Raw genomic sequence first — 4,775 nt, 5'->3', positions numbered from 1 at the left:
GTCCCAGCTCCGGCTGGAGAACAGAGTCTGTAGGCCCCGCTGTTGCCTCAGAGGGGTGTCTCCAGGCCCAGCTCTCGCCCCACCACGACCTCCCAGGCCCAAGGACCTGCCTACCTCCCAGCAGCCCACGTGCGACCCTGCTCCTCCCTCACGGTGGCCTGTTGAGGCAGGGGCTCACGCTGACCTCTCTCAGCGTGGGAGGGGCCGGTGTGAGGCAAGGGCTCACTCTGACCTCTCTCAGCGTGGGAGGGGCCGGTGTGAGGCAAGGGGCTCGCGCTGACCTCTCTCACCATGGGAGGGGCCAGCGTGAGGCAAGGGCTCACGCTGACCTCTCTCAGCGTGGGAGGGGCCGGTGTGAGGCAAGGGCTCACTCTGACCTCTCTCAGCGTGGGAGGGGCCGGTGTGAGGCAAGGGGCTCGCGCTGACCTCTCTCACCATGGGAGGGGCCAGCGTGAGGCAAGGGCTCACGCTGACCTCTCTCAGCGTGGGAGGGGCCGGTGTGAGGCAAGGGGCTCACGCTGACCTCTCTCAGCGTGGGAGGGGCCGGTGTGAGGCAAGGGCTCACGCTGACCTCTCTCAGCGTGGGAGGGGCCGGTGTGAGGCAAGGGGCTCACGCTGACCTCTCTCAGCGTGGGAGGGGCCGGTGTGAGGCAAGGGCTCACGCTGACCTCTCTCAGTGTGGGAGGGGCCGGTGTGAGGCAAGGGGCTCAGGCTGACCTCTGTCAGCGAGGGAGGGGACGGTGCGAGGCAAGGGGCTCACGCTGACCTCTCTCAGCGTGGGAGGGGCCGGTGTGAGGCAAGGGCTCACGCTGACCTCTCTCAGCGTGGGAGGGGCCGGTGTGAGGCATGGGGCTCACTCTGACCTCTCTCAGCGTGGGAGGGGCCGGTGTGAGGCAACGGCTCACGCTGACCTCTCTCACCGTGGGAGGGGGCGGTGTGAGGCATGGGGCTCACTCTGACCTCTCTCAGCGTGGGAGGGGCCGGTGTGAGGCATGGGGCTCACTCTGACCTCTCTCAGCGTGGGAGGGGCCGGTGTGAGGCAAGGGCTCACGCTGACCTCTCTCAGCGTGGGAGGGGCCGGTGTGAGGCAAGGGCTCACGCTGACCTCTCTCAGCGTGGGAGGGGCCGGTGTGAGGCATGGGGCTCACTCTGACCTCTCTCAGCGTGGGAGGGGCCGGTGTCAGGCAAGGGCTCACGCTGACCTCTCTCACCGTGGGAGGGGGCGGTATGAGGCATGGGGCTCACTCTGACCTCTCTCAGCGTGGGAGGGGCCGGTGTGAGGTATGGGGCTCACTGTGACCTCTCTCAGCGTGGGAGGGGCCGGTGTGAGGCAAGGGGCTCACGCTGACCTCTCTCAGCGTGGGAGGGGCCGGTGTGAGGCAAGGGCTCAGGCCTACGTCTCTCAGCGTGGGAGGGGCCGGTGTGAGGCAAGCAGCTCACTCTGACCTCTCTCAGCATGGGAGGGGCCGGTGTTAGGCAAGGGCTCACGACCTCTCTCAGCGTGGGAGGGGCCGGTGTGAGGTAAGGGGCTCACGCTGACCTCTCTCAGCGTGGGAGGGGCCGGTGTGAGGCAAGCGCTCACGCTGACCTCTCTCAGCGTGGGAGGGGCCGGTGTGAGGCAAGGGCTCACTCTGACCTCTCTCAGCATGGGAGGGGCCGGTGTGAGGCAAGGGCTCACTCTGACCTCTCTCAGCGTGGGAGGGGCCGGTGTGAGGCAAGGGGCTCACGCTGACCTCTCTCAGCGTGGGAGGGGCCGGTGTGAGGCATGGGGCTCACGCTGACCTCTCTCAGCGTGGGAGGGGCCGGTGTGAGGCAAGGGGCTCACGTTGACCTCTCTCAGCGTGGGAGGGGCCGGTGTGAGGCAAGGGCTCAGGCTGACGTCTCTCAGCGTGGGAGGGGCCGGTGTGAGGCAAGGGCTCACGCTGACCTCTCTCAGCGTGGGAGGGGCCGGTGTGAGGCAAGGGCTCACGCTGACCTCTCTCAGCGTGGGAGGGACCGGTGTGAGGCAAGGGGCTCACGCTGACCTCTCTCAGCGTGGGAGGGGCCGGTGTGAGGCAAGGGGCTCACTCTGACCTCTCTCAGCATGGGAGGGGCCGGTGTTAGGCAAGGGCTCACGACCTCTCTCAGCGTGGGAGGGGCCGGTTTGAGGCAAGGGGCTCACGCTGACCTCTCTCAGCATGGGAGGGGCCGGTGTGAGGCATGGGGCTCACTCTGACCTCTCTCAGCGTGGGAGGGGCCGGTGTGAGGCAAGGGGCTCACGCTGACCTCTCTCAGCGTGGGAGGGGCCGGTGTGAGGCAAGGGCTCAGGCTGACGTCTCTCAGCGTGGGAGGGGCCGGTGTGAGGCAAGGGGCTCACTCTGACCTCTCTCAGCATGGGAGGGGCCGGTGTTAGGCAAGGGCTCACGACCTCTCTCAGCGTGGGAGGGGCCAGTGTGAGGTAAGGGGCTCACGCTGACCTCTCTCAGCGTGGGAGGGGCCGGTGTGAGGCAAGGGCTCACTCTGACCTCTCTCAGCATGGGAGGGGCCGGTGTGAGGCAAGGGCTCACTCTGACCTCTCTCAGCGTGGGAGGGGCCGGTGTGAGGCAAGGGGCTCACGCTGACCTCTCTCAGCGTGGGAGGGGCCGGTGTGAGGCATGGGGCTCACTCTGACCTCTCTCAGCGTGGGAGGGGCCGGTGTGAGGCAAGGGCTCACGCTGACCTCTCTCAGCGTGGGAGGGGCCGGTGTGAGGCAGGGGCTCATGCCTCTGGGCAGGGTGCCAGAGGCATGGGCATCAACAGGCCACCGTGAGGGAGGAGCTGGGCCGCATGTGGGCTGCTGGGAGGCAGGCAGGGACTTGGCCCTGAGAGGCCGCCGTGGGGTCAAGAGCTGGGCCTGGAGAGGCCCCTGGGAGGCAAGAGCGGGGACCTGCATAGGCTGTTCTCCAACCATTGCTGGGCCCGTACAGGCCACCGGGCGGCAGGAATTAGGCCCGAAGAACTTGGCTGGAGAAAGTTCGGGGCCCACAAAGGCGGTTGGGAGCTGGGCAGGAGTTGAGCCAAAAGAGCTTGCTTACTTGCTGGGAGGCACGGCCGGGAGATGCCAACTTCAGGACAACTTGGGCCTGCAGAGATCGCCGGGAGGCCCAAGCTTGGCGTGGAGGAGCCCACCGACCGGAGACCATTTGGGGCCTGCAGGTGCCATCGGAGGGCAGGAGCTCATCCTGGAGAGGCCACCGTGAGGCCTGACCTGGGCCTGGGGAGCTTGGCTTGAGGAAGCTGTGGGCTGTGGATATTGGATATATCCAATATCCGATGGAGCTGTGCCTGTGGAGGCTGTTGTGAGGCAGTAGCCTCATCTGCGGAGACTGCCGTGACGTAGGGTATGGGCCTAAATAGGCCATTGTGAGTCATGAGCTTGGTCTGTAGAGGCTGACTGGAGAAAGTTCTGGGCCTGGAGAGGCTGCCGGGAGGTAGGAGCTGGGCCAAAAGATTTAAGCACATTTACATTTATTAGGGACTTTATTTCCATTATTACAATATATAATAATATATTTAATATATTAATATATTTAACATATTAATATATATAATAAATATATGTATTTATTATATATCCAATATATAATAAAATAATTATAGAACTCACCATAATGTCGAATCAGTGGGCGTGTTAAGCTTGTTTTCCTGAAACTGGATGGTCCCACCTGAGCGTGATGGGAGAAAGTGACAGATCAATAGGTATTAGATTCTCATAAGGACAGCGCCACCTAGATCCCTCACATGCACGGTTCACAACAGGGTGCGTTCTCCTATGAGAATCTAATGCTGCTGCTCATCTGAGAAGGCGGAGCTCAGGTGGGAATGTGAGCAAAGGGGAGTGGCTGTAAATACAGACGAAGCTTCCCTCACTCCCTCACTCGACACCACTCACCTCCTGCTGTGTGGCTCCCTACGGCTCCATGGCTCAGGGGTTGGGGACCCCTGCTCAAGTGCATCCAAAGCGACCCTTCCCAAAACAGTCTTCACAGTGGTCAAGGGCAGCAACCACTTAGCTCCCAAGGCATGTGCCTCAGCTGGCATTTCATCACAATCAACAGTAAGAGGTAGCTTGAGTCACTGTGAGGTCACCTACTGGAAATCACCAGCATCCCATTTCCCACTGGCAAAGAGCTCAGCACTGCCCCCTGGGAAACCAAACCTATGCCCAAATCCCATCTGTGTGGGTTTACCTCCTGGGACCCTTCCTAACATATTAGTCAGAGTCCAATCAGGAAGCATAAACCACTCAAAAGTTTAAAGTGGTAAAATTTAATATGGAGAATTATTCATTATAACAGGTGAACAGCACAATGAGAGATTGGCTAGCACAAAGTAAAGAGAACTCTAGAGAATATGGGACTAGCCCAGGCCAGGCATGGTGGCTCATGCCTGAAATTCCAGCCATTTGAGAAGCTAATGCAGGAGGATTGCTTAAGGCCAGGAGCTAGAGACCGGTCTGGACAACACAGTGAGACCCTGTCTCTATCCAAAAGAAGAAAAAAGTTACCTGGGAGTGGTGGTGCACACTTGTAGTCCCAGCTACTCGGAATGCGGAAGTTTGAGCCTGGGAGGTCAAGGCTGCAGTGAGGCATGATTATGCCGCTACAGTCCAGCCTGGTGACAGAGCAAGACCCTGTCTCAAAGAACAAAACAACAACAACCATTTACAGACAGAAAAGAAATAGAGCCAATAAGCTGAGGAAAGATGTTGAAATGTGACAAGTAGAGTAACATGAGGTCTTTTGTCTATTTAAAAT

At 60.4% G+C, this 4,775-nt stretch overlaps 1 protein-coding gene across 1 annotated transcript in view; it reads right to left on the bottom strand.

The window, feature by feature from the left end:
* Window positions 1-439, bottom strand: part of LOC117975921 (putative uncharacterized protein FLJ44672) — a 1,543-nt gene extending 1,104 nt beyond the window's left edge. Inside the window, exon 1 of the mRNA XM_055092240.2 lies at window positions 1-439. This exon is cut by the window's left edge and continues 1,104 nt beyond it. The gene's annotated coding sequence lies outside the window, so the exon portion shown is untranslated.
* Between the last annotated feature and the right edge of the window lie 4,336 nt (window positions 440-4,775).

The sequence above is a fragment of the Pan paniscus genome, chromosome 11 (genome assembly GCF_029289425.2).
Source record: "Pan paniscus chromosome 11, NHGRI_mPanPan1-v2.0_pri, whole genome shotgun sequence".
NCBI lineage: Eukaryota > Metazoa > Chordata > Mammalia > Primates > Hominidae > Pan > Pan paniscus.
Note: the sequence above shows the minus strand (reverse complement) of the source record. Positions and strands in the feature narration are given on the sequence as shown.